Genomic DNA, 10,425 nt, shown 5'->3' with positions numbered 1-10,425 from the left:
ACCCAACAAACCTTCGTGCTAAAGTTGGTAAAGGTCTATCAAGAGGAAGAAAACTAACGGTGAAAAACTAAAAAAATTCCCATAAAAACTGCAAAACGCAAAATGAAAAACTGAAAATCTGTATGTATGTTTCCATAGACTCAATGAACCTCCATACCAATTTTGGTGAAGCTCCATTTAAACCCTATGAAGTGATTACATGGACATACAACAGGCAGTACTATTATATATATATATATATATTATATTTATATAATTAGATTTGTTTTTTATTTAGTATTTGTTTCTCCAGTTTTCAGGTTAGTATACTTTCTATATTAATAATCACTCATAATTTAACTACGTATTTCATTCTAATGGCATATGACTGTATTTTAACAGTGTTATATCTTGTGGTATTATAAATATGATCAGTGTAGTTTACTGCTTGAACTTTAGCTTTAGCAAGTGTTTGATTCACTGTAAAATTTGTATTATGTTTAAACACGAAATTTTTTGCAGTTAAATATGTTTTTTACATAAATTTAAACCAATTCTGATTATTTTAATGCTTTTGAGTCTATTCCTATGTTAACGTATGAACTATATTTGTTTTATATCCGTAAGGAGTTTAATTATATCATACGTTATTATGTTTGAACTGAATTACTCATCTTAACGTGTAAATATTTCATTATAGTAAGTAATTATTGTGTAAGAAGAGTTTTACTTTATAAGAACTCTATTACTGCGTCATGTGTTAATATGTTAGCATTTACTACTGTGCTAGGCATAAATCTGGCTCATAGGTAATTTATATCAATAGCGTATGCCTTTATTCATTAACCATTTACACAACTTCTGAAGAAATCTCCCATTTTATTATATGGAGGGGAGGTTTACCTGCGTAATCTTATTTCTATAAATAAGTAATAATACAACAAAAAATTGTTTCACATTAATTGCAAACGAAGGTTACAGTAACACGATACCACAGTGATTACACAGGCCTGAAAATTGAAACTTTATAAATTTGCTTTGATTTTAATAACTGATTTTTCGATAATTCAACTATGGAGATTTCAAAAATAATATTCTGTTTTTTATTCTATCACGTAAAGATTTTTAAGAAATCGTTTACTGCAATGAACGCTTTATCATTATTATGTTTGTTAATAAAAAATATAAACAACATGAAGAAAATGAAAGAACCTCAATGCATCCTCATTCATCCTGATTTCTTCGTGAAATATACGTTTTTCAGTCTCAAATCTAAGTGTTATGGCCTTTCTTTTATGTATTGAGTTATGGAGTTTTGTGAAAAGTCTGTACGTGGTGGAGAAAAATGGACACAATTTTCTGATTCAGCGTACTGTAGAAAATCTAAAAATTTCAAGATAATACACGATACCACAGTAATTATTAACTAGGATTACAACAACACAATATTACAGTAATTATCAACGATGGTTACAACAACGCGATACCACAGTGAATTTCGACATCCTTTCACCTTACTAGAAGATAGATATTTAAATTTGAAAAACACTGCCGCTTACACTTTTGTAACCTAAATATATTCAGACACTGAATTATACTTAGTATATCTATACACGGTTTAACCTCCAACTGGTAAACCTAGTCATATCAGCAGGGATTACGTCATCCATCACTTAAAACGTCATACCTTGTACAATCAAGAAACAATATATCAAAGAACACCAGGGTCACATTATAGTCTTGGTCGTGTAGCTCATAAAGCTCATAAATATTTTTTAGAGACAATACTAGCAACAAAGCAATGAACTCAAAGTATGTGAAACAAAGAAGAGACAACCACTATTCTTCCCACTCGACATACCATCCTGGAAACGGAGGTAGCCATTCACGAAACGATTCCTGCAATATATATATATATATATATATGCACTTAACTTACTAGCGACGCCATTGTCGTTCGTTACTGGGATGACGTACTTATAAAAATCCGACCAGTTTTTACATTATCTTTCTAAAGCCCACGATAAGATGCTGGGCTTTGCTGTGTAGGAATAATGAAGTGGGGAAAGTCACGTTTTTTTTGTTGTTTTTTTATCAGTGTTCGGCCCACCCAAAGATAGATCCGCAGAATGGCAATGGATTCTTTAGTCTTGTTGGTTAGCCATCACTTACCTGCGACAGACCCAGATAAATGGACACGGTTTCGGAAATATAGAGAAATCTGGCATCGGTAGTCAGGGCAAACGCAAACCCGTCCAGAGACTGCAAAGAAAAAAGTCTGGGTTGGTGGAGGTAATATTTTGTTAATGAATTACACACAGAAATAAGAAAAAAACAGCGATACATAGTAAATACAAGTATCAATTCATTAGAAGTTCTATTTGATATCAACAAGCGATATACAGGACACATATTTGTATAAATGTGTTTTCACACATACCTCGTTCATTTACGAAGTGGTAAAAAATGTTAGTTTGGAAAATTGAATCTGTCTGGCCTAACTGAACATATACTTTAAAAATGATTTTAATAATTATGTCTTTGATTTCAAATAGATGTTATAGACGCTTATCCCTCAAAATGTCAGACAAGGGTACAACAATATATTAACGTCCAACTAGTTGTATGTATAATCTGCCTTATTATTACGTAGGTGTTATGATGAAGGACTGTGTTATTAGTAGTTAACCATTGAGAGCTTTATACTTTATGCACATGCTATGTTATGGGGCTCAGATATTACGTCTTACGCTTTTTCACACATTTAAACACTTAGAGCTCCATTATGTATATATTATGCAAAATAAATCAAATAAGCCTCACTTATTCACACCTTCAGGCACTGAGAGTTTCATACTTTATTATTAAATGTTGAATTTGTTCACACTTTAAAGCACTGAAACCTTCATATTCTAATATGGCGTGGTTATTAGGTCCCGTGATTTTTATACCTTCAAACCACAAGAGCTTTATACATTGTTATGTATGTGTTGTGCTATAGGACTCGCTTGTTTAGTTCCCGTGTGCTCGTATTTTTATCAATAATACTTTCATACGTCAGTACGTGTAGATTATGTTATAGGGCTCAACTACTAAGTGTCGCGTTTCTTTATACCTACAAGACACTGAAAGCGTTTTACTTTGTAATGCATATGTTATGCTAGCAGGTCCAGTTATTAAGTCTTGGCCTTATTCACACCTTTGAGCAATGTGGGCTCTATCCTTTATTATGTATAATTTATGCTGTAGGACTTATTTATCAGATCTTTTATTTAGTAACACCTTTAAGTAAAAAGAACTTAATACTCTGTTACGTGTTTACCTAGCTTGCTCAAAGCTCCAAGAGTTTTCTACTCTGTAATGTATACGGTTCACTAAAGGCTTCACTTATCACATCTTGTATGTGTTCATACTTTCAATCACTCAGAATTTTGTGCATGATAAATTGTGTATTTACACAGTCTGTTATTTAGTCTCGCTGTTTTTCACAACTTTAAGCACTGATAGATATATTATCTATTACGTTTGTGTTATACTTATAAGGCTCAGTTATTCAGTCATATGCTCGTTGACACATATAGTATTAAGATTTGTTTGTTTGTTTTGGAATTTCGCACAAAGCTACTCGAGGGCTATCTGTGCTAGCCGTCCCTAATTTAGCAGTGTAAGACTAGAGGGAAGGCAGATAGTCATCACCACCAACCGCCAACTCTTGGGCTACTCTTTTACCAACGAATAGTGGGATTAACCTTCACATTATAACGCCCCACGGCTGAAAGGGCGAGCATGTTTGTCACGATAGGGATGCGAACCCGCGATCCTCAGATTACGAGTCGCACGCCGTAACACGCTTGACCATGCCAGGCCCACTATTAAGAGATTTATATTTCATTATTTACATCTTATGTTCTGTGACTCAGTTATTAAGTCTCAAACTTGCTCATTCGTTTAAATAATGTTATAACTATAGGACTCAGTTATAACGTCTCGAACTTGCACAGATATTTAAGCACTGAAAGCTCTATACTTCATTATGTATATGTTATGACGCAAGGCTCAGTAATTAAATTTCGTTCTTGTTCATACATTCAAGTTTGTTTGTTTTTGGAATTTCGCACTCTCGAGGGCTATCTGTGCTAGTTGTCCCTAATTTAGCAGTGTAAGACTAGAGGGAAGGCAGCTAGTCATCACCACCGACCGCCAACTCTTGGGCTACTCTCTTACCAACGAATAGTGGGATTGACCGTGATATTATAACGCCCCACGGCTGGGAGGGTGAGCATGTTTGGCGCGACTCGGGAGCGAACTCGCGACCCTCAGATTACAAAGCGCACGCCTTAACGCGCTAGGCCATGCCGGGCCCCATACATTCAAGTAGTAAGAGTCTTATAATTTGTTATGTGTACTAGTTTTATCGAAATCTGAAACATTACAGGTTTAAATAATCATTGGAATCTCAATAAAACGAAAGCATTAAACATGTAGTTAGGATGAAAAGATGGTTTAAACATTTTCTAATTTTATTAAATAAATTTACTGTATTTGATACTCCCCCTGATGAGCTTCTTGTTTGTTTTAGTAAAACTGTAAGATACTAATGCTATGCTTGACCAAGCATAAAGTATAAAGTTATCTTAAGACTTCTTTGAGTGATAATTGTAGGAGATACTTAAGTGAAACGAAACGAGGAAATTAATTGAACCAAATAACTCACATCCCACATGAAAATGAGTTAGTTTTAAAATTTATTTGATCGCTATAAAGAAAAATCACACAGAGAATAAATATTTTGTGAAGAAACAAAACTTTATTCTAGAAACATTTCATGACGTGTTTTTCCCGAACCCAAAGTGTCATGGCTTCTACTCTGTCTTCAACCATCAACTGAATCAGACGTATTATCCTAAATACGAATAGGCTGAACAATTGCTAGCATAATTCTTTAATTTTTTCGTACGTGTGTGTGATTCAAATGGTTACAGCCCTTTACAAACCCAAACATAGCATTTCCAACATAATCTGAAGAAATACTTATTACATATTCGGTGTAAGAAGATTATTACAAATAATCATCGTTCGTCAACCGCTAACCACTATACTTGACTGTGTCGGGCCCGTGGATTCCATAACTTCAGGCAAGGTACAGAGACACAGTTCTGCGGCCATACAAGTCTAAAACGACTGTACATTGTATAGGTCGCAGGTTAGGTTACATATGAATTATTGTGTTCAGTTTTGAGTCCCTTACCTTATTGTAAATACAACATTAAATTCTATTTCCTTTATTATTAGAAACAGCATACTGCTTGAATGGTTAAAGACACTGTGAAGAATTTTCTATCGTATATCTATTTTAATATCGACGTTTGTTTAAGTTAAATTTATATTTAGAAATGTACATAGTTTATACTGTTAAATGTATCTAGCAAGATTACCGCCTATTCACTAAAGTTATAAAAGATTCTCCAACAATGAGAATCAACAACATATGTGGGGTGTAAACACTAGTGTATTGTCTATATTGTTGTGTAGGCGGAAATTTCTAGAAACTCTCCATGTCTAAAAATATAACCAACACGGTACGCCAAGAGACAGTGTTATTTTTAGTTCGCCATAGATGGTACACTATAATCTTGGAAGCTATAACTGTGATTAACGCTTATTAATTGGGAACTTCTGATATTTGACTAGGAACGTTTATAAGTTTCGAACATTACAAACCATTCAGCGAATTCACATCAGACATCAGTAATATTACAAAAATTGTAAATAACTCCGCGTGTAGACAGCGAAATTAGAATAATACAGAGCTCATTAACTCCTTATAAGGCCGATTGAACCAGCATCAACTTGAAATTAACTCGTTCACCGTGAACTCTCGATATCTAGATTCGAGCTCTAATCTAGGAAGTTCCCGATTAGAAAGAAGACTCAGTACTGTTTGTAAGTTTGTAAATTTTTTGTACATAGGACATTATTTGTAATAATCATATTGTAAAATGTGATATTGTTTGTGTATTAAAATATCTTTGTATCAAAAAAAGAAAACTATGTGTATCAATCTTGTCAATTATCATAAACTGGATACATATAAGCATTTATTTAACTTCTAAATGTAAATTACAATTTAACTCTGGTTTAGATTACTTAAAATTACAATACGTAACAAGACTGATTAACCATTGCAGTGAGATCCCTTTTTTCTTGACACTGTTCGGTTATTCTTATCCGAATTCTACTTATAATTTAAATTATTTATGATAATACACATTATCTTCTATTCAATATAATCAAAACCCATTTGTTGTCTATTCATTCAACTTACTAAATCATTTAAAATCTTTTGCAAAGGGGCAGCATCTTCTTCACTGCAAGCAATGTCAAATACTTTAAAATCATGTGCAAATTTAAGTAATATATTGGCTCTTCCTTCACCTATGTCATTAGTGTGAATCCAAAATAGCAAAGATCCTAAGACTGAGTCCTGAGATACCCCGCATGTGAAGTGAATACAGTATAATTGAACTCAATGTATACCAACCTTCTGTTTTTCAATCCAGCCACTTTCTATTCAGTTAACAATCTTGTCTCCCACGCCCGTGATGTTAGAAAAGCACGTAGGTTAAATAAGTATTGGTCGAAACGAATAAAATAACCTAAAACCCGAGCGGTGGAAAGGTGGACCTTTTACTTATTTTTATCTCTCACACCTATAGAGATAATTTTTAAGTCTTTTAAGTAGCATCCTGTCAAATGTTTTCTTAAAACCTAATTACACCAAATCTACACCCTTAATATAATCTGCATAACTAGTAACCTTTTTCCTCTTTTATGTCTTAGGTATTGTAAATATATTCTAAAACATAAACAACAGAATGTAATGAGAAGAGGCAGCTCGTAGTTGTATGAAACAGAATTGTTCATATACAGCCAGATGTAAAGTATAGAGCTGATTGTTAATAATACTAGACCTAAGGAGCTTCTATTATTGCTCATAGAGCTATATTTATTCCACTTATTTTCTTCTAAAACCATTCAAATGCCCTATTAAGCCTTACTTTTAAAAGGAGTGAGGCTTGATAAGTTGTATTTATATTTAACAGTTAGATGACTTTTGTAGTGCCTGTAATTAGGGATAGGATGAATGAAAACAATCCGAAGAGAATCTGCTTTATTTACTTATCAAAAAGCTCAGCCTCGTTCTCTCAACGACTTTCGCACCCATACATGGAAAACCGTGTCTCTGTGTATTGCGCCCAGTTCCAAATACGGTCGCGACATCAAGTGGCTTCTAAAAGAAATCTAAACATCTTTATTGCAGTGATTTATCTGTTGTTTAAAAAACAGTCCCGAGAAATTGATCCATGTTTAAATTTTATCATGCGATTAAGCATACGTCATTTCGTTTGTGAAACATTACTTTTAATACCACTTATTCACGCAAAATTCTAATTATTGGTTCATTATATATTTATCTCGATCCAGTTATGTGGGGATAAATATTAAGGTAGTTAAATAGTAGTAAAGCATCGTTTCCCGCATGGTCAGGTGGTTTAAACTCTCCAATAGTAGTTCAAGGGTGTCGGGTTCGAATCCTCTGTCACACTAAACATGCTCGTACTTTTAGCCATGGGTGCATTATAATATTACAATCAATCCTACTATTCGTTAGTAAAAGAGTAGCCCAAGAGTTGGCGGTGGATAGTGATGACTAGCTCTCTTTCCTCTAGTCTTACACTGCTAAATGGGGACGGCTAGCGTAGATAGTTCTCAAGTGGCTTTGCGCGAAATTAAAAAAAAACAAAACACATTAATGCATCACATGTTTATGATAATTTCAAAAGTACTCTACACTGCACGTTTAGAAGATCCATTTTCTAAATTATATTTGTTATCTAATATAATGCACGTAATGGCATATCTTTTAATGAGTTTAGTTTCTCTCGTATTTGCGACAGGGAGTAGTTGTTCTTCAAACTAATAATCAAACAATAATTTGATATATTAAGAATAATCAAGTTGGATGATTAAAAATTATAAATAATGCTAGCATTATTTATAAATGGAAGGATTCAAAAATGATCGGTCTAATTTGATTCTTGTACGAGTACAACACTGTTTCATTTCTTCGTCACGTGATCCTTATAGTGGAAATTAGGCATAGAGTTTTAAGGTTTAATGCATGTAACATGATATTATCATGAGCTGTGTTTTGGAAGAGAAACTAACTGTGCGACTGTTTTCTTGTTGTAACGTTCATTAAGAAAGGGCAAAAAAAATGCATTCTTTTATAACATTTTACAGATCGTTTCTACCTGTTGATTCAAAATGTCTAAGGACGATACAAGAGAGCATTCAAAAATAGTGTACTGCTAGGCCTATCTATCAAAACTGCTCTTCCAACGTTAATTATTAGATCCAATGTTATCTTGCACTAATATCTATTAGCACAAGGCCTAGAGTTTGTAGTTTATTACTTGAAACACCTTAGTGGTACTGAGTTCATGCATTATGTCACACAAATTGACACGAGTTTTTCAAGCCACGCACTTCAGAGAGTACAGTTGTTATAATCCACTCAAGAAAGTAATACTGTCAATTATTATTTCATTATATGTTCGATAGACCTACGACTGCGAATAAACTGTATCAAAAAGTAGCTTTCAATCCCGGCCTACAAATGTATTTCAATAAAATAAGCTAATTTGTTGGGCTTCTTCTTTTTGTATAATGAAGTAAATGGTGTTCTTTCATTATCTCGAGCCCATAATCTTGGCTAACGTAAGATGTACCATGACAGTGGTCTTCAATACTTCGCAGTTTAGAGCATCTTGTTGGATATTTTATAGATCTAATTAGGCTATTATTGTTACTATAGTACTTATTAATATTTGTAACTGGACCGACTTTCTATCAGAAAAGCAATAATGATGGTAGAATCTTACGATTAACGTTACTAACACTAGCCTAGTATTGCTAGAACTTAGACGTCTAATTTCATATGGGTACAACAGATCGAGTACTAATACACAAGAACTAGTAGCTAGTTGAGGTATAATCTAACAACCTAGGGTTTTCCTATTAACATTATTAGATCTGGTTTGTGTTAGATATAGGCCTACATGGATCTTTTTGCCATTCATAAACACTTAAAATGTAGCAGTTATACAATTTGTGTATATTTCAAAAACAATGCAAATGTTTACAGAAGTTATATTTAATTGTTTAATGCCAATATAAACCAATGATATATTTCACTACTGTCAGTGGATAAAATTTGAAAATTGTATTTTGCTTTTGCTTTAAATATGGCGTTAGAGAACACTGAATACGACGTTATGTGCACTCAACCGATAAAAAGTTTGTGAAATCATATACCATTTCGCCCGCCTGAATGTAGGACAGCAGCGCTGGTAATGGTTCCACAACTGTGCTAACACTAAAGAAAGGAATATATTCCAATTATTATTGTTTCAGCTTTACAGGAAGAAATTAATTTTCTCCATGGGTGAGAATGATCAGTATTCATTCCCTAAACTCTTAGGGCGGTTCCTTAGCTTTTCACGGCAGCCCATTAATAGCAGGTGGGAGTTGCTCTAACGATTTATTCATTAACAGCCCTTGTTAATAATGTCATGCGCCACTAAGGTAAAACCTTTGTAGCAGCTGGAGTGAAGTTTTCCAGCTTTTTACTGTTAAATAAATACAATCTTAGATAAATATTTTTATAACAGTAGTTTTTTGTTTATAATTTTGGACAAGTTATATGTACTAGGAAACACTCAGTTCTTCATTATAAAATACAAGTAAATACTTGTAAGTTTCACATACATTAATGAACAATATTTTCATAATTTTAGTTCTAAAGAAATTGCTTTTCTGGTACATTTTTCGAAACTTATACTGTTATAAGATACATTAAACTGTATTATTCCAAATAAATATTGCTTGGAAGGAAATAACAAAATGGTTGTCGATGATTGGATAAAAGCGTATTATTGTTTGTTTTGGAATTTCGCACAAAGCAACTCGAGGGCTATCTGTGCTAGCCGTCCCTAATTTAGCAGTGTAAGACTAGAGGGAAGGCAGCTAGTCATCACCACCCACCGCCAACTCTTGGGCTACTCTTTTACCAACGAATAGTGGGATTGACCGTAACATTATAACGCCCCCACGGCTGAAAGGGCGAGCATGTTTGGCGCGACCGGAATGCGAACCCGCGACCCTCAGATTACGAAGCGCACGCCTTAACGCGCTAGGCCATGCCAGGCCCAAGCGTATTATTACTTGCTATAAGAACTATGCGCCCACATTTATTTTTTCTGTTGTGAGAAATGTTAATATGTATTTTTTATTCTTAAAATAAGTACAGAATTATGCATTGTGTTTCTCTCAACCAAAAGATTTAAATCAATAATAAAAGAAATTCGATTTCACACACATTAC

General features: G+C 33.7%; 1 pseudogene across 1 annotated transcript in view; it reads right to left on the bottom strand.

Moving 5' to 3' along the window:
- The window catches only part of LOC143222891 (protein trachealess-like), a 297,994-nt pseudogene that overhangs the window by 54,824 nt on the left and 232,745 nt on the right, over nt 1-10,425 (bottom strand). Inside the window, exon 6 of the transcript XR_013012572.1 lies at nt 2,152-2,241. The product of XR_013012572.1 is annotated as a protein trachealess-like (transcript). The remainder of the gene's footprint in view (nt 1-2,151; nt 2,242-10,425) is intronic.

This window comes from Tachypleus tridentatus, chromosome 8, assembly GCF_004210375.1.
Source record: "Tachypleus tridentatus isolate NWPU-2018 chromosome 8, ASM421037v1, whole genome shotgun sequence".
In the NCBI taxonomy this organism is placed as follows: Eukaryota; Metazoa; Arthropoda; class Merostomata; order Xiphosura; family Limulidae; genus Tachypleus; species Tachypleus tridentatus.
Note: the sequence above shows the minus strand (reverse complement) of the source record. Positions and strands in the feature narration are given on the sequence as shown.